The sequence below is a fragment of the Scyliorhinus canicula genome, chromosome 12, assembly GCF_902713615.1.
Source record: "Scyliorhinus canicula chromosome 12, sScyCan1.1, whole genome shotgun sequence".
In the NCBI taxonomy this organism is placed as follows: Eukaryota; Metazoa; Chordata; class Chondrichthyes; order Carcharhiniformes; family Scyliorhinidae; genus Scyliorhinus; species Scyliorhinus canicula.
Window position 1 is genome coordinate 135,848,838 of NC_052157.1, and position 27,390 is coordinate 135,876,227.

The 27,390-nt window shown below is 45.0% G+C and overlaps 1 protein-coding gene across 2 annotated transcripts in view; it reads right to left on the reverse strand.

Annotated features, from left to right (window-relative positions):
- Positions 1 to 27,390, reverse strand: part of LOC119974902 (WSC domain-containing protein 1-like) — a 186,931-nt gene that overhangs the window by 127,884 nt on the left and 31,657 nt on the right. Inside the window, exon 1 of one of the 2 annotated variants that reach the window (XM_038814239.1) lies at positions 1,121 to 1,235. The exons of the other annotated variant lie outside the window; for it this stretch is intronic. The gene's annotated coding sequence lies outside the window, so the exon portion shown is untranslated. Of the gene's footprint in view, positions 1 to 1,120; positions 1,236 to 27,390 lie in introns of those variants that run through there. 2 annotated transcript variants of the gene reach the window in all.

Consider the following 27,390-nt stretch of genomic DNA (forward strand, 5'->3'; position numbering starts at 1 on the left):
GCCCTCTAGTGAAAACCAATTGCAACTTCACACTTTCTCAACCTGGAACCTGCATTATTCTTGCACCCCACCCTGGTAGCAGCCCACCCATACCTGATATCTCAACACATACAGATCTTGCCTCAAGAAGATTTTCTAAGGTACACACAGTATCTTTGTGTCTACAAATGTGCCATGACCTCATCAGCACTCATCAATGTTGTTTCTCCACTGCCTCAACAGGTTATATTATTGGGTAGGTAAAAGGTAAGGTAAAGTCGCCATGGTCCCAGGTGACCATAGGCTGCTTTCCTCTTCAGAGGACGAGCTGATTGGTTATAATTTAACCTGAGGGTCATCACACATCAAGCGAGGGGTAAGGTTGAGAAGACAAGGCTCTCATGAATAACCTCAGCCGGTACGGGAATTTAACCCACGCTCTGGTCTCGTTCTGCGTAACGAATCAGGTCCACGGAGTTTGATCCCTCACATTGACCTCTGCAATTATCTGCTCACACTGACTTTCGAGCATGGATCTGAGGGCCTCCTGATCCCATGGATAAACATCTCTTCCATTTTTTGCCTCCTCTGCCAAGGCCTTCAGAGCAGTGCTCCAACAATGTGGAACCTGTCCTCTCCCAAGTTGTGCATCCGTCACTGATTCCCAGGTCGGAGTGCATCCGTCACTGATTCCCAGGTCGGAGTGCATCCGTCACTGATTCCCAGGTCGGAGCCACTTCCGACATGACTGCCAGCACCTGCTCTATAACCACAATGCACCTTCTCTTTAAGTGCTGCAGGTTAGCTTTAAATGGTGCTGGCATGTTCTGCTTTTGAACCTTCTTCTGATGTATGGATTCAATGGTACAGTTAACAATGTTTAACTGTACAAGCAGCAATCATGGCTGCAGGTTAATCAGTTATGAAGGACCCTGTGTCTGTTTGATGATTTCCACTTTGGCCCTACAAACCTTTTGAGCAGGTGGGCATACCTTTTGTCAGAATTCAGAAGAGATGGGGAAACCTTTTGTGTCCTGGCTAACGTATATCTTTCAATTTAAACAAAAAAAAAACAGAGTGACTGGTCATTTATGTTTATCGGGCATCACAATGCTACAAAATGGTTGTCCCATTTACTTACTTAACAACTGCGGCTGCACATTAAAAACAAATCTCTGACTGCAAAATGCTTTGGAGCATTCTGAGGATGTGAACAGTGATCCAGAAATGCAAGTTCATTGCTTTGTTCAAACTTGCTGATGCATATCTGGGCTTACGCACTTTTCAGTTTAAGGTTGAAGGTTCCTTCATGTTTTTAAGTCTCATTCTTCCAATGTTGTGGCACATGTCTCGCTGATGTTGAGTCATTGGTGGAGAGGTGGTTGCCATTGTTTTCTATCCCTCATTGCTTTCAAGACATTCAGCCTTACTTTGTCCAGGAGGGCTTTCAGCTATCCATTAGTTGCCATGGTTCCTCATCATTCTGAGTTGATGTTAGAGGAACAATTATATTTCAAGGATGCACAAAATAACATTTATACCAAGGTGTCATTCACTGGATTCTGAAGGAAGAATAATAGATAGCTTTTCAAACAGAAGCACATTTCCCATATCTCAAGATGATGCCTGTTAAGATACCGGTCCGGACCTCAATATTGTTAGGACTCCGGAGCAGACCCCAAGCAAATTGCAAAACTTTGGGAAAAGGATACTTCACCCCAGGAGTGATGACTCTGACCAATAGGTGTCTTTTATATTAAAACAAACTTTAAGTTAAACACAGAATTAACCGAATTATCAAAGACATAGCTTTACAATTAACAGTTAAACGGTTCTTAAATAAAAGGAAAAAACTTTAACTTATGAAATATACCTGCCACTAATTCCACTTAAGCAACCCAATACAGTTCAAATGGCACTTATAAATAAAGTTAACAAAACAGGTTTACCCGCTTATCTGTGCAGACCTTTGGAGAGAGAGTCCCTTTTCAGGAACAACCTGAAAACATGCTCACTTGTCAGACTCTTCTGCTCAACCTCAGAGCATTTGGCAAAATTGCAAACTACATACAGACCTGGCTCCTCCCATTAATTATATCATCTGTATACCACTAATATGTCCCATTACCTGCTTGGCTAGGACTAAATAAAATCTCTCATAAAGTATCTACTATCCAGGGAATCTCCTGAAATCAAAACAATGTTCCATTAGCCATCTCTGTTCCACTAGCCATATCTCTGTAAACAAGAAACTGGTTGGGATCAATGATTACCTCACCTTTTACAACACCATAATTATAGCTTTAAGGATGCACTACCTAAATGTATTTTAAACCAGAATTTTTAATAACATTGCTGCCACAAATTTGAAATATAACATTTAACATTTTCGACATTCATCACATGCCCAAGTGGACTTCTGGTAACTGGTCCGAGGAATGACCAGCCAGTTGTCTAATCTTTCTGGTAGGAAGCCACATTCAAATTCAGCTGATAGGTTGTGAGTGGGAAGTGACAAATCGCCAGGGGAGCTAGCAGGTCCAATCTTGGGATTTTGGAGTCGGGTACCATAAATATGTTGGGAAAAGGTAGAGGAATACTCCACACAAAAAAATAAACACCAGCTGCATTCCAGCTAGATCATCAGCTGATTCTGGGGACAGCACGTACAGTGGGCACTATACTTACTAATGCAAAAGGGGGCGCTGTGTATGATTTCAGGCCCCAATTTGCATTTTAATGGGGGTGATCAATTGACAGCATTCTGTCTGCCCAACAACACACCCAGGCAAAGATTTCACAGGCCACTAGAGCAGTGGGAATGGTGTCCAAACCATTCCGGGGAAATATATCTCCATTTCCTGCCAATGAGAGGTGTCTAAAGCTGTGGTGGCAGCTCTAACCCCCATTTGGCTAAATGCTAATTCTTCATTGTTCAAGCATGGATCTGGAATGAACTGGAAGCTGCTCCCACTTTAGAGCTAGGGTAGGCACAAGTAAAATCTAATTCTACTGTACTGAAGTCAGCAGACATTCCATATACAATTCACTATTGTTTATACAACCACCCTCCCTCCCCTAACCCCTTTAAAGGTGAGTTCCCCCACTCCTATCTTAATTCTTACATTCTTCTTCACTGGATGTGAATGTTCACATTAATACAGGACCAAGATTGATCAGCTTTTGTTGATGATTTGCCCCTATCAATAACAGTTCAGATCTTCCATTGGCTGTGAAACCAGTCGCCAATAATCACAATTTGAGTTAATGTGACCCTTTTACCATAGGAATGTATCCTCTGGTGTCTCAAAACAAAACTTACTGATCAACAATGAATGCACAAGCTTAGAGGAAGGCAATTTGGGAGGGATTACTAAACACTTGTACAAATAAATGACTTGCAAGGAGTGTCTTAAAGGAAGAGAGGTACAGAGTGTCATGTGAGAGTCCCTTTAAGAAAAGTGTGTTTTATCAAATGGCTGTAGTGAGATCATTGTGTGGATGGAGCTGGAATGCGATTCTGCTTTTTACTTTCTTTTGAGCCGGAAGATCTTTTTGGCTCTGTGTTTTAGTTTTGCTTTCAGTTGGAGAGCTGCATTCAAACCAAGCAGATGTATACTGGTCTCTCTCTCTCTGTATGTTGAACAAGCTGCTTAGATCATTTGATAATTTAAAAGTGATAACTGTTCTCTGTAGAGAATTCAAACCTACTGTCTTTGTTAAAAAGTGTTTGGCTTATGGATGTTGTTAGGGAAGTTACTAAGGGTTACCTATAGAGTACTGTATCTTTTTGGAGGGTTATCAGTGTTGGTAGTTGGTAAGATGTTTCCTGTGCGTTTATAAAATGTTAACTGGATTCATAGAATAAACATTGTTTTGTTTTAAAAATACTTTAGATCTCTGTTGCATCACACCCGTAGAGTGGGCTCTTGTGCTCCCCATAACCAAAATCTATTAAAAGTTGTGGGTCAGGTGAACTCCATGATATACTTTGGCGTTCTCTAAACCCTGGTGCATAACAAGAGGCAGAGATGATTATGGAGGTAATTCTAAAATGGAGACCACTATGGATGGGACAAAAATATAGTGGTGACTGCATGAGACCAGAGTAGGATGAACACTAAGATATCAGTGGTCTGTGCCCATATCCTAATGCACACTAAATACCAGCCACCCACTGTCCCCTCTGCTCACTTAATGACTCCCAATCCAGAAAATTAGCTTCCCTGTTTTCAAATCCTTCCATGGCTTTGCTCCTCCCTATTTCTGCAATCGCCTCCAGCCCTACTATCCTCTAAAATCTCCATGCCCCTCCAATTCTGGCCTCCTGCAAATCTCCCATTTTAACTACTCCACCATTGGCAGCCATGCTCCCGCCGGCCTACGTCCTGAGCTTTGGAATTTTGTTCTTAATCCTCACCCCTCTCTACTTCTCCCTACTCCTTCAAAACAGCCCTTTAAAAACCCCCTCTTTGACCAATCTTTCGGTCAGCTGCCATATTACCTCTTTTTCTACTTTGCTGTTCAATTTTGTTTGCTAAAACTTCCATGAAGTGAAATCGGTCTATTTACTCCGTCAAAAGCCACTCTAAAAATGCAAGTTGTTGTTGTCATTGTTTGTTGTACAGCTACAGAAGGTTAGAAAGATAAGGATGAAAGAGGCCATGAAAACATTTCAGCACAAGGTTGAGAATGGTAAAGTGAGAGGTTAGGGATTACAAACCAGCTGAGGTGAGCAAACACAGGAAAAATCTAATGAGTGGAGCTTGGTGTGGGATCGGATAGCGGCAGGAGAGTTTTGGAAGAGCTGATGGTTACAGAGATTGGAGGATTGGAGGCCTCCCAAGAGGGCACGGGGATTATTAAGTCACGGAGATAACAGACGCATGGATGAGGATTTCGGCGGGCATATCACTTCACACTTCTCCACATTAAATTCCATCCATTGTATGCGCCATCCCAAATCACCAGTCTGCTTATGTCCTCCTGAAGTCCGTTGTTGATCTATTTTTCCAATGTGGTGTTTAAAAATAGGATGGAAGGGGAATAGATTTTCTCATTCTCTGCGAATTTACACATTACCCTTTGATAAATATCACTGTACTAAATGGTATTTTCTTAGCCTGGTAATGCATTACCCATGGGAAATCATCAAAACCCTAAAATATTGCATTCACCTGATCATCTGATACAATTCCCTCACCTATTTCATCTAGTTTTTCAATATTCAACCACACATTTCAGAGTGAGCTGTGACCATCGAAGGCTATGAACAGACTATTTTGGGGGGTTTCACAGGATGGCCATATTTGTCTTATTGTGTTGTACATATTGTGATCAGGTAGCAGCTGAATTTCAAGTTACACTTGAACGGTAAGACGACAACAAGCTTTCCTGCCCGACTTTTTCAAAACTTCCAAGTTTGATAGGAGCCAATTGTGATGGTTCAAGCTCACACCAGGAACTGGTTTGGACTTTCGGAGAAGAATTATGTTGGCAAATGACTGAGGTCTAGTGGAATGCAAGGCAAACTTCTCCAACAATTTCTCACAGTGGCTCGGCTATGGTTTTATGTGTCCTGAAATGGTAACTTCCTCAGCCAGCAAAGGGGGGCTTAGGGCCACCTCTGCCTCACTCCAGATTGATTTTCTGGTGGGTGTCCACTTCCAGAGACCCCTTACAACTGTGCAAATCTTTTGAAAGAGCTGCCCAATTAACTGCACTCTGTAGCTCTGCTCCCCCCCCCCCCCACAGCCCTGCCAATGTGGCACTGCCATGGTCCCAGGTTGGCAGTGCTAAGGGGTGGCAGCTGAGGGCGTCCATGCCCATGTAGGTGGTTGAAGGGGGTGAGTTAAAGGTGACTGGGTGAAGGGGGGCCTGCAAGTCAGGGGCAGGTTGAAAGGGGAGGATTGAAAGGGGCGGGCCTGAAGCCCTAAAGGTGGGATTCCGCAGCGACCCCATTGCGGGTTATGTTCCCATTGGGGGAAAGGGAGGGGCCATGTCGGGGGTGATATCCCGATGCCCACAAGGATGATCGGTGTGGGGCAGGTTCACCCTCATGCCTCGATGGTGGGAGGGGGCACACGCTAATAGTGATGGGAGGAGGTTGTCCCTTGGGGGGTTGAGGGTTCGGAGTGTTGACCATGTCTGCGTTGGGTTGCTTTGTCCATGTGTGGGAGGTGTGGGAGACCCTCAACCTCACTTTAAGATCGGAGCACTCTTTAAAAAGGGTGCCCTGATCTCTAAGTAACTGGACCTGCCGGTGGGTTTAATGCCCCATGACAGAAAAAAATTCCAAGTGTGGGATTTACTGGTGAGAATTCTCCCAAACTCCGAAAAAAAAACCTAAATGTGGATGAATACCAGGGAACTGAACAAAAATGCCGATGCGTGGGGAGGCAGAGTTACATTGATGTTAACACTGCTGCCTCACGGCGCCAAGGACCCGGGTTCGAATCCTGGCCCTGTGCCATTGTCCGCGTGGAATTTGCACATTACCCCCGTGTCTGTGTGTGTTTATCCCCACAACCCAAAGATGTGCAGGGTAGCTGGATTGGCCATGCTAAATTGCCCCTTAATTGAAAAAAAAGAATTAGGTACACTAAATTTATGTTCAAAAGAAAATGCCGATGCGAATCACCCCGACAAACTCAACCAAAAATGACACTTAAGTAATTTTTTGTGTCAATCGCACCCTAAGTATCTGTGACATTCAGACATTCTTCCCGGAGAGACAGCTATTATATCGCTATATGCAACGCACCAATAAAACCCCTCAAACTGTTCAAAATTCCAGGCAAAAGAAAATCTGTAAAATAATCAAGATTAAATGAGCTCTACCTTTTAATCAAGTTTTGCGTGAAAATCTAACTATCTGGTGATGCTGCAACTGTGAATCCAGCCTCATGACTAGATGTGGATGGAGAGACTCGAACAATGTTTCTTTTACCAGTTCATTTGAGTTCATGCTGACAATGCAGCACAAAAGGAGGCCATTCAGCCCCACTGTGCCTGTGCTAGCTGTTGTAAAGTGCTATCTCATTCGTCCCACTCTCCTGCTCCTTCCCCATAGACCTGGAAACTTTTCCTTTGCGCATGCATAAATATCGGAAGTTACAATTCTACTGCTGCTACTGCTCTTACAGGCAATCAAGATCACAACAAACTTCTGCATAAAAGCTCATCTTCCCTCAGATTTTTCTGCCAATTACTTTAACTCTTGTCCTCTGGTTAGGGACCTTCCTGCCAGTGGAAGCAGTGGGGGGAATTTTACGAATCCCTCATTCTCCCATGCCCTCCCTGCCAGCTTCTGCATTTGCCGTGGAGGGAACACACAAAGTAAGAGAGATGGCTAGCGGACCGCCTTCCCGTCTACCTTCAGGCTGGTTTCCCATAATACAGTAGATGGGTAAGGCATCACACAGCCTGCCCACCTCTTAGGTTTATGGAGACCCTTAACTAGCCAATTAACGGCGGGTTAATGGCCTGTTTCTGCCTCCACCACAATAATGTGGTGAGTAAGTGAATGCGGAGCAGAGGAGGCCAGACTCCTTTTGGGGTTGGCGGGCAGTGTCTTGTGCCCATCAGGGGCACCCCTCTCCACCCCCTGAAAATGCCACTTCCCCTTTGTGACTACACCTGGCCTCCAAAATCCTGACCTATCCCCACCCCATCTACTCTTCCATCTCCCCACAAGGTGTCACTTGCGTTTTGTGACTACCTCCTGGTCTCCAACACATGACGCATCCCTACCCCCTCTTCCATCTCCCCTACCCCCCCCCCCCCCCCCCCCCCGCCCCCACCCCCCCCAACCTAGGTCCTCCATCTTACCCTTACCAAAAATACATGACTTACCCAAATACAAAGTCTGGCTTCCATGTTGTCTCCCTTTATCCACACAATTTCTCCTGAGTTACTCTATCAAAATGCTCTATAATTTGAACACCTCTGGTCAATCACCCCAAACCTTCCCTGTTCTGAGGAGAACAATCCAAGTTTCTCAAGTCTCCCCACATCACTGAAGTTCCTCATCCCAGGTGTCACCTTGGTAAATTCCCTCTGCAGCGTCTACAAGGTGCTTGACATTCTTCCAAAATTGAGCACAATACAGGCCAGGTGAGCCTGGCCTGACCAGTGATTTCTGAAGATTCAGCATCACCTCCTTCCTTTTGTGTTCTATACCTCCATTTGGAAAGCCAAGAACTCCTTCGGCATTTCTAACAGCCTTTTCAACTTGTCCTGCCACCCAAAGATTTGTATCTGTGAACACCCCAAAGTCTTTCTGTTCCTGAAACCCTTTCAACATTTTGACAATTTACCAATTGGACTTACTTCTGGAGCAGATAACTGTAACGAAAGACTAGACATAAAAGACAACCAGGAAGGGAAAGTAGTGATCTGTATCATTTCTTGCCTTTCATTTGAAAAAGGACAAGGCAGCTCTCTGTCAAATTGATCTGAATTTGCACTATGCATGCGATTCTTTACAGACTCTTATTCAAAGCAGCCTCCGACTGTGAAGCTCAGTCTGGCAGCTAATGACAAGCAGGACAGATGGATCTATGACCTGTCGCCAGATTTCACGATAAACAACAGAAGCAGTTCTATCAATTTAATCCATCCCTGTGTGCCAGAGCAACTGCTTCAGAAGTTGGTGGGGGGGGGGGGGGGGGGGGGGGGGGCAGGGTCATTGCAGATATTGGTGCTGGTGGTGGTGGTGGGGGGGGGGGGGAATGGGGGGGGGAGCTGTGGTTTGCCAGGACGATGGGCGACTTTGAAACTCAAATCTCTAAACAAGCTCATAATATTGCGAGCCAATTATCAGACACAGAACACAGATGGCACTGTAATGCCCAGAGCAAGAAGGGGGTGAAAACATGACTTGTTATAAATCATCCCTGCTGATAACCTTTGAAAACTTATCCAAAAGGCAGAAGCAAAGCATCGGACAATTATAGATTGATACAGAACAGGAGGCGGCCAATTGGACCATCAGACATATGGTGGCTCTTTTGTCGAGCTATCCAATTAGCCCCACGCTCCTGTCCTTTTACCTCAACTCCTAACACGTTCTTGTTTCCCTTCAGATGTCTCCCCAAATCTCTTTTGAATATTCCGATTGAATCTGTTTCCATAACAGGCCGTGCACTCTGTATCATAGCACACTGCGCACAGAAATGCAGCACTGTGGCAAGCACTGGTGCCTCGCAGCGCCAGGGACCCGGGTTCAATTCCAGTCTGTGTGAAGTCTGCATGTCTCCCTGTGTCTGCATGGTTTTCCTTCGGGTGCACCAGTTTCCTCCCACAGTCCAAAGATGTGCAGCTTAGGTGGATGCTAAATTGCCCCCAAGTGTCCAAAGGTTGGATGGGGTTGCGAAAGAGTGGGCCTGGGCCTGGACAGGGAGCTCTTTCAGAGGGTGGGCCTCCTTCTGCATTGTAGGGATTCCGTGACATTTTCCCTCACGTTGCCACTGGTTCTTTTACTACGCAGTCATTGGCTGCATTATTGTGGCCGTTTCACATGCCAACCCCTCCAACCACCATGTTTAAATATAGAAGAGTGTGACAATCCGAAAGTAATGGCAATCTAGACATAAGACAATGAGTGGGTTGGGGTGCGGTGACTTCAGCAGGTTAGCATGTGGTGCTTAATAATGCCAACAGTGCCTACTGAGGTAGGTCTGGGTCGTCACTTGGCCTTGCCCCATTGTGATTTCATAGCATTGAGATGCATGGAGTTTCATGATTAGTAACTCCTGGACACCAAGTGCATTATATGAAAATAGAAGCATGTTCAGGCAGTTTCCTCATTTGTTTGCATGAATCCAAATGGTTTTGTCAAAACGCTTATGGGAAACTTTACCCAGTAATGATCCACCAAATCTATGGTGAAAAATGCGCATTGATCTGATGACGCTGCTGTTGCACCATTGATTGTACTAAATCTCGAACATTTCCAGATATCAGCTAATGCAGGGTTGAAGTTATTTCTTCTGCACTGTCTCATGACACTCCTGTCCTCAACTACAAAACAGCACTCACTCTTGCTTCCTTTGCCGCTCATCTAACCAGTGATGACAGCTAATTTAATATAAGTTAGGTACAAGTGGAGAGTGTAGCACTTTGGAGCTGCAGTCTGTAAAATAAGAGAAATCCCGGCCACGTGCAACTATCAGAGCATACTTTCATGAAGTCCAAGGGCCGTGTCCTCAGAAACAACACCTTGCATTTTAGGGTATTTGGGGCTGAGAATTTAGGCAGCTGCACAACTCAAATATCCCTCCATCGCTCCCGACTTCACTTACGCATTTACTTTGCCTATTTACACAAACGAATTGTATTGCAATGCCACCCAGGTGGGAATAGGCAAAATGGGTGGTTGCAAACAGTGTGGTGGGGCCTCAGACAGTTACCAGGGAGAGGCATGGAGTTGGTGATTAGGGTACAGAACATGTGGCAGGGACAGGGTAGAATGGTTTCTTTCTCCCCAATATTTCCTCAGAGGAATTTTCTCCTCGTTCAGTGCTGGGCATCAGGTAAGCAGGCTGACAATTTACTGACAGTGGGGAGTCAAGAGCAGTGGTGGTGAGATAGAGAAAGGTGTCGTCAGTGTACATGAAATGAAATGAAATGAAAATCACTTATTGTCACAAGTAGGCTTCAAATGAAGTTACTGTGAAAAGCCCCTAGTCGCCACATTCCGGCGCCTGTTCGGGGAGGCTGGTATGGGAATTGAACCGTGCTGCTGGCCTGCCTTGGTCTGCTTTCAAAGCCAGCGATTTAGCCCTGTGCTAAACCAAACAGGAACTGTGACTTCAGGTGTCATCGGAGGGGCGCATGGGGACGGGGAAGGGGATAATAAAGGTTAAGCCCTTAGGGGGTCACCATGTGGAAAAATGTTGATAAACCCCATTTTCTGGTAAAATGATCATGATGGGCATTGACTCTGTCAGCAGATCCAGCAGTGAATGATAAAACCAGTTGTCTACCATGCCTGTTTACATCTGCGCCCCCTTGACCTATGTGAGCACATATGAGAGCTTTGCTAAGGAAGTGTTCAGGATGAGAGAGTAATGATGAGAATGGGAGCTGGGCCATCGAAGGTGGAGGTGAAGTTGTGGTTGAGCCTATCAATAGCTGTAGACATTTTGTGGGGAACAGATCACCAAAGGTTAGACGGTTTGGATTTTGAAAATGCAGTTGTATGTGAATTCAGAAAGGTATAAAGGTTGAGAGGGAGAAATGGGTAGAGCTTTAGAACCCAGAAGGAAAAACAGTTTGGACAAGTATTGTTACTGCCCCGTTTCACTGGTGATCCATTTTTAATGTACACAAAATCAGTTCAGACTAATATTCTTATTTCCTCTTTTGCTGTTTTTTTTCCTTCTAGAAAGGAAGTGAGATGGAGGCCGGGATTCTCCGGCCTTTGTGATTCTCTTTTCCTGCTATCAGTGTACCTCCACCAGTAGGTGTCCTGGCAGACATGGGGTGGCTTCAATGGGAAATCCCATTGACCAGTGGCAGGAAGAGAGGATCCCGCTGCCAGTGAACGGTGTGCCCCCGTGAAACACGCAACTGCGTGGGGGGAGGGGTTTGGGGGGTGGGGGGGGGGAGGGTGGTGAGGGGGCGGGGGGGGTGCTGGGGGAGGGGGGGGTGCTGGATAATCCCACCCAGAAAAGCAAACTGCATCAGTACAGGTGTCCTTATACCGAGACTGCAGAATACGTCGTGACCGCTCTGTCATTTCTTTCTAGCAACATTTAAAATGATCAGACTCCTCGTGTCTGCGTGGGTTTCCTCCAGGAGCTCCAGATTCCACCCACAGTCCAAAGATGTACAGGTCAGGTGGATTGGCCATGCTAAATTTCACTTAGTGTCCAAAAAAAAAGGTTAGGGTGGGGTTACTGGGATACGAGGATAGGGTAGCGGCGTGGCCTAAGTAGGGTGTTCTTTCCAAGAGCCGGTGCAGACTCGATAGGCCGAATGGCCTCCTTCTGCACTCTAAATTCAATGTTCTATTCTTAACTCAATGTAAAATAAAGCTGGAATTGCAGTGGTAAACAGTTGCAGTGTTGTTGATATAATCACCATAGCAACGGTATCCCGATTAGTCCTGCACACTGTTGGTGATCTAATTTTTTGTGAAGCAGAATCTATTTTTCAAATTCAGCAGGATGCTGAATCGGGAGGTCATGGTTTGAATAGAATCACATTTTGATAAACCTTGACAAATCTTTGTGAGGCCACTCAAGCAGTCTGTAGTTGTTTGTTGACTGTCCATACATTGCTGTTAATTAAAAAGATCAATCACTGCACTTGGATGGTACTGGAATAATATTAGGAATAAATATAAGAATGCATGTGAGAATCTTTATCTGCTGCAAGGCTTGAGCTGTAATTCACTGCTGAATACTTTCATTATATTGTCTATGGATAGACAGCTAATGTTCACAAACCAGTCAGAGCCACAGGAAAAATAAGAATCCATTCATTAAAGTGCAGTCTAAAATATTAGTGAAGAATGTCATAATAATATAGAATACTGAGAGGCCTAGACAGAGTCGACGTGGAGAAGATGTTTCGTCTAGTAGGAGAGTCTAGAACCCAAGGGCACAACCTCAGACTGAAGGGACAATCCTTTAAAACAGAGATGCGGAGGAATTTGTTCAATTAGAGGATGGTGAATCTGTGGAACTCTTTGCCTCAGAAGGCTGTGGAGGCTATGCCACTGAGTGCTTTTCAAACACTTGATTAATCAGGGGATCAGGAGTCACGGGAGAAGACAGGAGAATGGGGATGAATCCTGGAACGGTCTCGATAGGCCAAATAGACTAATTCTGCTCCTATATATTTTATGATCTTATATCTGCTGACACATTTTTTCAATAAAGTTTTCATTATGAATTTTTTTTAAGGATTTATATTTATTTTTTATTAGATTTCTGAAAGTTCATTTATAAGACTGGGGACATTGAAGTTGGAAAAGATTCCACATGCAACGGTCGTTTCGTTTTCAAACATATTCTGCCTTCTCTCTGATCCTGATTGAATCTCTTTTCATAAATACATTTAATTGTCTTCTAAACTGATTTCTGCTTCAGTTAAAGTCCATTATTCATCATCTCACTTTCTTGTATGACCCAGAATTTGCAACGAGGACAATGGTGAGGCTATCAGTTTAATAAAGGAGGATACCTGATGCAAACTTCTGGAGTTTGCACTTGCACGGGTTAAACATGGAAATCCAAACCAGATACTTTTATCTCTTTCCTTCCATCACACAAAATTGTCTTCCATCTTCACCCTTTCTTGTCACCACCACCAGCCATACCAGCTTAAGTTCTCTCCTCTTGGGTACTGTGCTGTCCCCATCCCTCCTCCAACCCATCATTACTCCTCTGCCTTGCTATTGTCCATCTATCATTATGGGCTTGAATAAACCCAGAGCTAAGCTCTTTCTCTCTTCCTTGGCATTCTCGAAAAAGGCCCAATCGAGGCACTCCCCATTGTATCCTTACAAGCAGCAACCTGAAATGGTCCCACACTCCTGTCTTGCTGACCTTTTCCACCCGCCCAGCATTCTTGATGGAGACTAATCTCACTAACCTCCTTATTATCCTCTTGCCCCACCACAAAACTGCTTAGAATTCTGCTTGTCCTGTCTCTGCCTTTCTGATAGAGTCATAGTTTTAGGTGCTGGTTGAATGCATGTAGTTGAGAGATAAAAATGATTAAAAGTGTCTTGACTGCGGGAATCTAGTCATTGTTTCATATAATTAAATAGCCATTGTATTCCAGTGTATTCAGAACAAAGAATGTATCAACTAATTAGTTACAGCAATATCTCTGGGCCGAGCTGTGTAACATGGAAAGTGTGAGAAACATAACCAGTAATTTTTCTGCACATTTTCTGTAAGACTGCACATGCAGACACTGAGGTAGTTTTAATGGACATCAGTCAATCTTAAGTAATATCCAATATTTTATGAATAAACCATCCTCAAAGTAACAGACACTCATTTGAACAAACCAGGCAAACTCAGCTGAGAATTAGAAACCAATGAGAGTAAACGAGGGGTTAAAACAGAGGTCTTTCTTCCTGAATTTCTGGATTCTTGAATCATCTATCTGTTTGTGATTTTTGCCATGTATTCGACCTTTTTAACGTATCATTTGATATTTCATTCCTACGTTTTAATTCAGTTCTTAAAAAGTGTATTCAAGTGAATAATTAGCAAAGAAGTCGTATTTTGAGACATCCAGGGTGGAATTCTCTCAGCCCGGGGCCGGGCAATCCCTGTGACCGGCACAAATCTGGTCACGCCGCCCCGACACCGGCACGCGATTCTCCACAGAGTGGAGAATCAGCATCATTGGTGCCGGCATGGTTGGCACGGCACCATGTCGGGGGCTGCCCTACATGTTCCCCCCCCCCCCCGCCGATTCTTGGCTCGGGATGGGCCGAGCGGCCATTGTAAAAAAGCCGAGTCCCGCCGGCGCCATCCACATCTGCTCTCAGCAGGCGGGAACTTGGCGCGGAAGGGTCGGGGGGCGGCTGGTTGGGGGGGGGGTTTCGACCCTGAGGGGGGGGGGGTGGCCTGGTCCACAATCGGGGCCCACTGATCGGCAGGTCGGCCTCTCTGGCTGGGGGCCTCCTTTCATCTGCGCCGGCCCCCGTAGCCCTGCGCTATGTTGGGTCGGTGCCGGCGCATTGAAGGGAGCCACTACGCATGCGCGCGTTGGCGCCGGTGCCACCGTGCATGCGTGGATCCCGCGGTGCCCAGTTGACGCCGGGATCAGCAGCGGGAGCGGCGTGAACCGCTCCAGTGCCGTGCTGGTCCCCGATAGGGGCCAGAATTGCTGATCCTGAGGCTGTGTTGACACCGTCGAGAAACACAACGGCGTTTCCGATGGCATCAACACTTAGCCTCAGGATCACAGAATCCCACCCCCAATCAATGGGACTATCAACTCTTATTAGAAGGTAAAATAGGAGCCTCAACACTTTCCCTACAGATACTCCCAACTTACTAAATTTAAACTGTACCCTCTGTTCCTTGTTTTAAATCCCTTTCTCGGGATCGTAGATTCGCTTAGAAAATTAGCATTTCTTGTTCTTCTCCAGTTGCTGCAGACAGAGTGGGTGGTAATGAATTGCCATCTACTTGAATTGTTCAGCATTGATATACTTCATTATAATACTTTGAATGAAACATGAGAGGCGCGATTCTCCAATGCCGCGCGGCATCGGGAAAGCCGTCGTGAACTTGGCCGAGTTTCACGACGGCGTCGGAGGCCGCTCCTTGCCCCCTATTCTCCCCCCCTGGGGGGGGCTAGGAGCGGCGTTTTGAGAAAAGCGGCCGCCAGGCCTTGACGCTTGTGTCAAAGTGGCGCGCCGAGAATGACGCGACGGCAGCGCCCAAGTGACGTCAGCCGTGCATGCGCAGGTTGGCCGGCTTCAACCCGCGCATGCGCGGTTGCCGTCTTCCCCTCCGCTGCCCCGCAAGACGTGGCGGCTTGATCTTGCGGGGCGGCGGAGGGGAATGAGTGCGTCTTTTGGAGATGCCGGTCCGACGATCGGTGGGCACCGATCGCGGGCCAGTCCCCTCCTGAGCACGGCCGTGGTGCTCGATCCCCTCTCCACCCCCCACAGGCCCCAAACTTACCTTTCGCGCTATGTTCACGACGGCAGTGACCAGGTGTGGTTGCTGCCGGTGTGAACAGATCGGGAACGGCAGGCCGCTCGGCCCATGCGGGCCGGAGAATCGCCGGTCGCTGTGAAAAACGGCGAGCGGCAATTCCGCAACACGCCATTCTGAGGGGTTAGGAGAGTCGCGGGGGGTGCCAGGGCGGCATGTCGTGATTCACCCGGCCCTCCCGCGATTCTCCCACCTGGCGTGGGGAGCGGAGAATCACGCCTGAGAAGTTGTGCATTCTAAGCTTAAAGAAAGCCATACCAGAAAGTATGTTATCATTTTTAAGTATCATTTTTAATTATATGCACATGTCCTTTGATCATTAAGGACAGTTTAAACTTGATAAGATCATATCAATAAATGTTACAAATTACAATCTATTAAAAACTGATCATAATGTATTTGGATGAGATGGAGGAAAGAGTACCTCACACCTTGTAAAACCAACAATTCAGTCTCTCAATTTCCATGAGGGAAAGTGAATTTTAAGTTATGAATGATATTCTTAGAAATAAGAGTTAATTTTATAAACATTTTGTGAGGGATTTTTAAAAAAAATTACTCCCATTGCAAATGTAATTAAATGCATTTTAGAGTATCTTATTTGGCAGTTTGTGTTCATACAATAGTTACCCTTCCAATCCACTAGAGGGTGAGGACAGATATTTATTTTCCATGAAAATTCGAACAAAACAGGAACACAGATACTAACTAACTAGGATTACGTTACCACTATGCGTTTGCAGCATGGATTATAGGACATGTACAACATTTCTGAAAGGATTACTCATTTACCAAATTATAAGGAGTAAATTTACTCATATTCCATAGTGTGAAAATAGAATTAAAATTGATTGATCTTATAAATTGACTGAGTTGCTGCTTTGGTCATTAATATATACTTTTGAACAATTACACTGTAAGCCTCAAATTTTTTTATAAAGCACAGCATGATGTCTGATTTAATTGGGTGTATATTACATAGGTTATTTGCAGCTTTTTAAATTTTGTTGCTGCCAAGATTGGGCCTGTTGAGGATTTACACTGAAACAAGATTGTACAAACCTACAAAGTAGAGTTTACACTAATAAAAAATAGCCAAACACTTCAAAGATTCATGTCTGTTACCTGTTTTATTTTGTACAGGTCACTGTCCAATAGTTGACAGGGGACTGTTACTCAATTTTCAGGTGTTGATATTCCTGGTCAATGCTATTATTTGAGAAAAGTGATGAAAGGAAATTAATAGGAGGCTATTAAGCATATTACACTACCTCAAAGTGTATCTCAGCAAGTCATTTTGAAGAAATACTTTGTCTTTATAAATTTGCGTTACATAAATTTAAGCATGGAGCTGATAACAGGGCTGGTGAGGAGCTGGTTTAGCTCACCAGACTAAATCGCTGGCTTTTAAAGCAGACCAAGCAGACCAGCAGCACGGTTTGATTCCCGTACCAGCCTCCCCGGACAGGTGCTGGAATGTGGCGACTAGGGGTTTTTCACAGTAACTTTATTGAAGCCTACTCGTGACAATAAGCGATTTTCATTTTCATTTCATAACATGGATTTTTCTGGTCACATAAACGTTACATTAATCCTCAAGATACAGGTTGGTTTGCATGATTGCTCAGTGGTTAGCACTGTTGCTTCACAGCGCCAGGGACCCAGGTTCGATTCCTGTCTGCACGTTCTCCCCGTGTCTACGTGGGTTTCCTCCGGATGCTCCGGTTTCCTCCCACAAAACCCAAAAGACGTGCTGTTAGACGAATTGGACATTCTGAATTCTCCCTCCGTGTACCCGAGCAGGTGCCGGAATGTGGCAACTAGGGGATTTTCACAGTAACTTCATTGCAATGTTAATGGACGCCTACTTGTGTCACTAATATAGGTTATTATTATTAGCTTCCACAGACAACTTATTAAATTGTACAATTTGTACCAGAATGAAAAAGCTCCAATTTAATCTTAAATTATCTGAACCACCTTGCATTAACTGACAAGACTGGCAAAGACTTTCTGGGTCCAACCATTTGTCCCATGTGACTGTGATACCATGTATGGGCTAGTACGAATCCGACATATTGGTCAACATATTTCTATGATGTGGAGATGCCAGCGTTGCACTGGGGTGAGCACAGTAAGAAGTTTTACAACACCAGGTTAAAATCCAACAGGTTTGTTTAGAATCGCTAGCTTTCAGAGTGCAGCTCCTTCCTCAGTTATAATAGCTTGTGCTGGTGGCAACAGGGGTTGAGAATTCATTCTGTGGTGTGGGACTACAATTTACAAGAAAAACTGAAATTATTTCATATTGTAAGCGAATAGCAGCCTGACACGCTCATTAAAGAAACTTTAAAAAGTACTGGGGAATTGAAAAAAGGAATTGCCGCTTCACTTACCCAAGGTAGAAATGTAGCAGGTCGGTTGCCAGTGACAGAGAGCGTCACCCCTGATGCAGATGGTTTTACAGAAAGTAGATAACGTCTAAATGGCAGGCAGTGGAAAGCATTTTTTTTTAAAAAGGTCAATGTTATCAACTTCACTGCCACCTTGAACAAGATCAGGCTACTCGGGAGGGAGGCGGGGGGGGGGGGGGGGGGGGGGGGGGGGGCTTGAGGACCTCCCAGTCTGTATGGTTCAGTGCAACACTCGAGCATTACATTTACTCATTGAGATAAGCGGGGAAGGCGGGGGGGAGCATTCGATTTAATTGAGATAAATTTGTATTAGAGATTTGCGCAGGAGCTTTAATTGAAAAGGTTTCCTTTATGTGCCCTCAGCCGTTAGCATACTGTTCATTTTAGTTTATTAAAATTGATTGCTGTTGACAGAATGTTGGAGGATGGGGTCAGCGGGAGCAAAAGCATTCATTAAAAACATCGGTTAATAGGCTGCAAAGCTCCATCTGCAAGACTCGCGTCAAAGGCCGTGCAAACTGAATTACTTCCATGAGTCTGACATTCGGACAAGTGTTATCATACGACATAATTGGCTTTGCAGGGCATCAGACCTGACTATAAATGGACGCTGGACCAGTTTATTATTTCAGCACTAAAATGGCACAGTGCTTTTTTTTTAAGGTTTGAATCATTCGTTATTCAGGTAGAATGTGTGAACGCCTCTGGGGAAAGTGAAGTAATTTTCTTTGCTCATGTTAAAAAAAAACAGACCATACTTACACCGAGTCTTTCAAGATCTAAGACTTCTGTTCAACTCAACTGCACAGTGATTTTTACAGTGGGTGCATTCAGGCTTCTTGTTTACTTCTACCTATTATGTTCAATCGAAAGTAGCATCCACCAACAAGTCCATCAATGCAAGTGCATTGGAGTGCAGGGATTATATACTGGGCAGATACACACGCTAAAATGCTTCAAGCTCATGCAGGGCCCTGCCACGAGGGAAAACCATTTACTCCTTTTCCATCAGCTGCCCAGCTCATGGGTCTCTTTCAGCCCGTGGCAACCAAAATCTAGATCACTATTTAAGTTCCTGAAATGTATTCTCCCGCCGTATAGATTCCGTCCAATTTATTTATGCCCTCATTTCAAATTAAGTTTCCCAGAGTTGGCCTGTTTTTTTTTAAGGAGCGGCTGTGCATTTTGGCTACCCTCTGTTTAGTGGAGGATGCAGGGGGAGGTTGCATTTTTCGTCGTGGCTTTCTTTATGGCTCAGGGTAAACGTAGCAACAATCTGCTGCTGGTCTTGGCCCCTGGTATTCCGATAGACTGGTGGAGAAAAGAAAACACTTATTTTTACCAGTCAACCCAGCCAAGCCCCCTCTCCACCACATCTAAACAGGAATGGTACATGTGGGTGAGAGGATTGAGTCGCTATCTTGCCAAAGGCGTGGCAATTTTTCCAGCTGCTATTTTAACTCCCAGAGAGCAGGAGGCAAGTGAAGATTTTGAGGCGGATGCTTAGGACCAGAAGACATAGGAGCAGAATTAGTCCATTTGGCCCATCGAGTCTGCTCCACCAATCAATCATTGCTGATATATTTCTCATCCCCAAATCCCTGCCTTCTCTCCATAAACCTTGATCTCCTTATTAATCAAGAACCTATCACTGTCTGCAAGAGACTCAGTGACTTGGCCTCCACAGCCTTCTGTGACATGAGTTCCACAGATTCACCACTCTCTGGCTGAAGAACATCCTTCTCATCTCTGTTTTAAATGATCGTCCCTTCTGTCTGAGAATGTGTCCTTGGGTTTTAGTTTCTCTTACTGGTGGAAACATCCTCTCCACGTTTACTCTGTCTGGGCCTCACCGTATTCTGTAAGTTTCAATGAGACCCCCCCCTCATCCTTCGGAACTCCATCAAGTACAGAACCAGACTCCTCAACCATTCCTCATATGACGAGTCCTTCATTCCTGTGAACCTCCTATAGACCCTCTCCAAAGCCAACACATCCTTCCTTAGATATGGGGCTCAGAATTGCTCACAATATTCCAAATGGAGTCTGACTAGAGCTGTACACAGCCTCAACAGTACACCCCTGCTCTTGTATTCTAGCCCTCTCGACATGAACGCTAACATTGCAATTGCCTTCCTAACTGTCAACTGAATCTGCATGTCAACCTTACGAGAATCCTGAATTAGGACTCCTAAGCCCTTTAAGAGTCTCTTGAATTTTCAAGAATTGGGATCTGTTGGCATTGATTCTTTAATCCCTGCTGGGCTGTACAAATGTAAACAATGGCTATTGTGGGGAGTTGGTTGCATCTTGATAGGTTTAATGAAGTCTTCATAGTCTTTAGCAGGTTAACTGCTAGTCTGTATTAACTACCAAAACCTTTTACAAATATACAGTAAACGTGCAAGCTGGGAGTACTCCACTTTTAGTTATGTACGTGGTTATGTCCAAGATACTAGGTGCGGGTCATTTGCTCTCTTACATCACTGTGTCTCGGTAGTGGTATTCTGTCCCACATTAACCCCGTATGTGGCAGACCCTTGTACGACAATGGAAACAGTGCTGGGAATTTTGACACAACATGGATTCAACACCAGAATGTGACCAGATAAGCAAAAACAAAGCAAAAGAACATTTTTTTGAAGTTTCACTGTGCACTGTCGATGCTCGTCTGGGCCCCACCAAAGAATTCTTGGGATTCTCTTTCCTCTCTCAGTCAAATAACCATGACTGCCTCAGGTCGCTTAACCTGACCCTGGTGAGAGTTTTCTTGGGTCCCTGATGGCGGTGGTGACCTGATGCCACATGGTCTTCCTCTCCATCTGCTGGGCATTTCATAAAGCCACCCCCTTTTGTTTTTTATCCACCCTCGCCCCTTTCACCTACTTAAATCTATTGCATCTGTAACTTTTCTCAGTTATGATGAAAGGCCATTGACCTGAAACACGAGGGGGAATTTTATTCCTCCCCCCACCCCCCTGGAGTCAGGATTAGAGGAGCTGGAACCAATTGATTGAGCAGGAGGATGGCAGGTCTACCTTCAGCCTGAGAGGGGGGAAATCCCTCATATTCAGACACTCTGTGCCGATGAAGGATCCAGCATTGGGAATTGTCGACACTGTGGGAAATCATATGGAATCATAGAATTTACAGCGCAGAAGGAAGCCATTCGGTCCCTCAGGTCTGCACCAGCCCTTGGAAAGAGCACCCTACTTAAGCCTACACCTCCACCCTATCCCCGTAACCTAACCTTTTGGACACTAAGGGCAATTTATCATGACCAATCCACGTAACCTGCACTTCCTTGGACATTGGGAGGAATCCGGGACACCGGGTGTGGGGGGGGGGGGGGGGGGGGGACCACACAGACACAGGAAGCAAGTGCAAACTCCACACAGATAGCTATAGTCAACTATATCCCTGCTATTTCATTTGACCATATTTGCCAGCACCCCCCTGACTATTACCCCCATCTCATCCAAACTTACCTCTCCCTAGGGTTCCCTCACTGATGCCTGGTGAAGGCCCCTGTGGAATACTGACAGTGACCACTGCCCCCAGTGGTGCTGCCAACCTCTGATTGACTGAGAGCTCTCCGAGCCAGGATTTCCACTGGCTTAATTCAACAGGAGGTCTGGCACTGCCCAGGTAAGCGCCTGATCATTATAAAATTCCATTGGGCCTTCTGACAACCTAGAGTTGCGACACGTCGTCCAGCCAATGGACCGTAACTATATCTTAAATATCAAATTCCGCCCATTAACACTGTTCCTATCAGATGTGGTCAGACCTGCCAAGTGTTTGCAGCATCTTCAGTCTTTATTTTTTTGGCAATAAGTGTCGTTGTAAGGATCCAAAATCCAATGGACAATATATTGGCATGAATATAGAGCACATTGTAGACATGTTGACATCATCCTTCCCCGACTGCACCATACATACCACCAATGTCGCTTCTCATTCCACAATACCACCCCTGCTGCCAGACTGAAAGCTTCATTTCATTACAAAACATTGGTGTGTTGTTCAGAACCCATGGCAGAGGAAATTGTCGACATATAAATTATTACAATGTGAGAAAGATATTAAAAAAGGGTAATAAAGATTGTTAAAGTCTGTTGAACTCCGATATGCTTAGTCTGAATATAAAAACAACATGTTTTATTTAATTACAATAAAACGAAGGCTGACTGTCCAAAGGTTTATTTTGTCCTGGGGGCATTTTCTTCCAGCCTATAAATAGGTTTGTGCCGATGAAAAGGTCAACCAAAATGGTACAGCACCTTCCTGTCACTGAAATTTGTGTTTAACTTTGCCACTCTTATTTTCTTTTGCTGCTCTCTCTGACCTACTTCAGTTTTATTTCTACGGACTTGATTTTCAATTTGGGATCGGGAACCTGACACCCGGATAATTTCCGGGGCTCAATCCAGTGCCACGTCTGCATCGCTCATGCGATGCAATCTTCAAATATGATAGCCCTGATTGAGACAGAGGCAGACTTAATGCCCAATTAGTGGCACCAAGCTCTGCTAATTTCAATACACGACTGCGCCCTTGCTGAAAATTCAGCTCCATCTCGCCTGGTAGAAAGCAGAATGTGGGGGGTAAGGGGTTGTTAAAATTGACAAAATAAACCTTTGGACAGTCAGCCTTTGTTTTATTGTAATTAAATAAAACATGTTGTTTTTATATTCAGATTAAGCATATAGGAGTTCAACAGACTTTAACAAACTTTATTACAAGGAAGGCATTTCCCTTTTTTAATATCTTTCTCACATTGTAATAAATTATATGCAGACAGGGGATTGACTTCAATTCCAACTTGATCTAGCTAGGCACACTGTTAAAACCACTAGTGACAAGGACATGCATGTCAAACTGTTAGGATCTTCCTTAAATCTACCAACATTGCCATCAGAGCCCAATCTGTGATTTTCACCTCAGCGGTTAGAAGCAGTGATACGCTGAGTGGCAAAACCTGTCGGAATCGGAGCCAAGGGTGGAGCAGCGTCAGGTGCTCGGTTATTGTTATTTTTCTCTTTCTGGTTCCTTGTGGGCAAGGTGAAGCAATAGATATTTGTTTTTAAAAGAAAACATAATGAACAGGTTGTTAAAGCCAGGCTAAACTGAGGGGCTTGTTGGCTCTGAGTTTTATTGAAACCTGAATGCTCTGGGAGTGTAATTAAGGAAAGAGCCAGGTTCTCTTTAAATTATTTATCATGCACTTCAAACAGAATACAAAATTGTGATGTTTTAAAAATTACTGCGCCAACAATTAGCCGAAGACCTCTAATGACAGATGTAACCGAATAATAACTTCAAACTGACTGACTGGAGCTCGGGATGAAAGTCAACACTATTGTGACATGGTTGACAACTTTTGTCTCCAACATCTCTAAACAAATATCTCTGATTAAATATGAATATTGAAGCAGATTCTCCAATATGTGAAGGACTCTCTGCAACTGCAACCCGGCAGGTTGCATACTCTTCTCTGGGAAAGGCTGAGCGTGAAATCTGCCTTGCAAAATCTACATTATTATATTTTTCACAACCAGGCGTTTCCGTCAGCTACCTGTACTTGTACAGGGGCTGGATTAGTACAGTGGGCTAAACAGCTGGTTTGTAATGCAGAACAGGGCCAGCAGCGCGGGTTCAATTCCCGTACCGGCCTCCCCGAACAGGCGCCGGAATGTGGCGACTAGGGGCTTTTCGCGGTAAATTCATTGAAGCCTACTTGTGACAATAAGCAATTATTATATTGTTACTTCGGGCCACACACAATAGAAATTCCCACATAAGACTATTTTACTGGATACAGTCAATAATACAAAAGGGAGAAAAACATTCAGCAGCGTTTTTAGTAAGTTCATGTTATCACTTTCTGCTTATTCCATCCAGATATTATTACTGGCAATAAAATCTGGCTTTTCAGAGGAATGCTTTATGTTTCCCTGTCGCTGGCATGCAAGGAAGCCAATTCCTGACAATGCGCATTGTTTATTAATTTCTGAAGTGAAATTATATAAATAAACAATTATTTTAAAAAGCAGACCAATTACCTTCAGCTATCATCCACATTTATTCCAAAAGCTGTGGGGTTTTTTGGACCTGTACTCATTGGAGTTTAGAAGAATGAGAGGCAACATTATTGAGACATATAGGATTGTCAGGGTGCTTGACAGTGTAGATGTTGAGAGGTTGCTTTTCCTTGTTGGAGAGTCCAAGACCAGATGGCGTACTCTCAGGATAAGGGGTTGCTCATTTAAGACAGAGATGAGAAGGGATCTCTTCTCTCAGAGGGTAGTGACTCTGTGGAATTATTTACTGCAGAGGGTTGTAGAGGCTGGGCCGTCAAGTATTTTCAAGACTGAGATAGACAGACGTTTAAGGGAATCAAGGGTTATGGGGATAAGCTGGGAAAGTGGAGTTGAGGATTATCATATTAGATCAGACATTGATTTCATTGAATGGCAGAGCAGGCTCGATGACCCAAATGGCCTACTTCTGCTCCTACATTTTATGATCTTATGGGGCACAATTCAGTGGAGAAAAGTTTAAGTCGGCTTTCGGGTGTGATTGGCGGGATGTCTCTTGGTTGCCACAGAGCCAGCAGTAACAGCTGTTCATAGATCGGGGTGCCATTTTGAACGGCATTTCCAGTCTCTCCCCCCCAGGTCCCCCCTGATTTCTGTAACCCCACCCCCCAAACTTGTTGAGGCCACTGAAAACACCCCCTCACCGCCCCCGCCCCATCTAGTTGGCAAGGCCCACATCCTGGGGAGTGCCAGGATACCACCCTGTCCTAGCCATGACCACCCTGGGGTCTCTAATGCCCTTTGACCCCCCCCCCCGAGGTGCCATTACACCTGGTCCACATTTGTGCAGACCAGTACTAAAAGGCACCTTAACAAGGTCTTGTCTCTGTGGCCATTGACTCCTGGGCGCCGTGTGAATCCAGTATCTGGCTATTTAGATGAACCTAATGGCTCATTTAAAAGTCATTATCTGGATCACGCCCAGCGCAGAGCCCGGTTTGGGATTCTCCTGGGATTCTGCCGGCGCACCAGACTCCACGCTGGGTGCAACATGAGAGCTGAATTGCACCCATGGTCTTTCTCGCATCAAGAGATAACACTCATCATATTACTGGCAGGATTTTTCTATATTTTATTCAGCATCAGGCTCTAACTAAAATCCGGCATGTAGTTCTCCAACTGCACAGCCGAGGATTTAGTCCAGATTGTGAGTCTCTCTGAAACTAAACCGTGGGGTGTCGCAGGGCCTGATAGAGCCGGCAAGGCCGGCTTTTCTTATTTTGGTGCCGCCATGGGGGTAGGGGGGCGGTTTTGGAATCCCCCCAACTCAATCATGTTTTTCCAAACCTGCCATAAACCTCTCCGACATAACATCACATCGGCGTGGTATGAATATTCAGTGAGGGGGGGGGGAAATATGTGGCAAGGGGGGCTAGGTAAGGATATTGAAATGTATTTAATTGAGCCTCCCGCCCTTTCTGGGCATGGGCGTGGCAAAAATTGAAAAACGAGATCTCGCCAGCAGGAATTACATTTTCTGATTCTCGTGGGGTTTTCTGCCTGCTTCACCTTCTCACCGACAGCTAGCATGGGCTGAATACAGCCCCAATGTATTGTAATTGTACTTTGCAGAAAGTGCTTCATCCACTGGGGAGTAAGCTCACATATATATATATCTTTATCAGAGAATTGCTGGCATCTATTGCATAAACACCTTGAAATTAAATCAACAATTCATGCAACAAACAGTTTAGATGTCTCCCAAAGCTATGTAAAGTTATGTAGCAGACAAAATACTCCCAAACATTACGTTTCCCCACAGGTCAGTTCAAAGACTGAGGCCACGAAATAACTCTTGACAATGGGCATCGGGATTGCATGCCGGTTGCTTCTGATTCAGGCAATGCACAAACGTCATGCTGCTTGCTAATTTAAGTGATGGTGACGTGTAGCCAGTGTGCTGCTGAGTGGCGGCATGTCTTTTCAGAGGGTTTAAAGCCAGCCTGCATCTGTCATAGGGGAAGTGCATTATGGGTCTGGAGCAGGAGGCTGGATATCATTGCACAGCTGATTCTGGCCTGGGCAAAACATGGAGATGGCGCGGCATGGCAGGGAGTGGGCTCCAAGGTTTTCCAAAGCTGCACTGGAGGCCTTGGCGCAGGAGATGGAGGGGAGAAGACAAGTCATTTATCCCAAGTGGTGGGATGGGGGGTGGGGGTGGCGTAGAGAGGAATTGGTATCCTTTGTAGTTGTATTACAGTTCAGAGTTGATCTGCAGCACCAACAAAGCCACATGCTTGCAGTCAAGAGCATCCTGCATTCTGGGGACCTCTGGTACAGCTGCTTGCTCACTCTGCACCCCCAGAGAGAAGAGAGAATGGAATGGACTGAGCTCTCATGGAATACAGAACCTCAGGGACAGCTCTTACACAACAGTGGATGACAATTATCACCTGCCTGGAAAGAGCTGAATATACCGAAGTTCAAGAGCATGGTCCCTTTCAGAACCTGCAGATATGTTATCCTCTCCTGGCTCTGTAGCTGCAACTGTAGCTGCAGATTTAACAAAAACGTCCTTAGTGAAGATGAGGCATCTGATACTGAGGATCAGGTCGACAAAGTGCTCCCTGAATATTCTGGGTGGATACAGCCTCCTGTTGAGAGCCTTTCTTCCCCTCCTCCCTCTTCCAGCAGCTTGTTGTGCTCTGTGTGACCTCTGATCATTCTCCCTAACTGTTATGCTGTCCACAAAGGGGAATGCACACAACAGCATCCACATCTGGGAGAAAGTGTTTTTTGCTGAACACTAGAAGTCAGGACAAAGTCCTACGGTACGTGCCACACGCCTACCTACAGACTGCAACTACCTTAAAGAACTCCAGAAGCCACCAAATACGTGTATAATCACAGCAAGAGACAGTAGAAATCAAAGAGCAATTAATCAGAGAGTAATTGATGATCCCTTTTGAATAGCATTCTACCTGCTGCTAAACTCATGTTCAGCTGTGCAAAGTTAAAAGAGGGAACTAGTTGGAGCTTTGAGGATCAAATCAGTCCGTTGACCTGCATGCTCTGCATACTTCCTGCAGAGCGCACTGCATTTGTGCTAATGTCCTCACCCACATGCTGACTGTTATGTTTAGCACCAGGATGCCATTTTGTAGGCAAAACAATATCCATAGCACCAAACACTTTCTCTTGGGATTCAAACTAACCCTAAACAAAACTGGGCCTGAGAGTAAAACAAATAAAAGCACA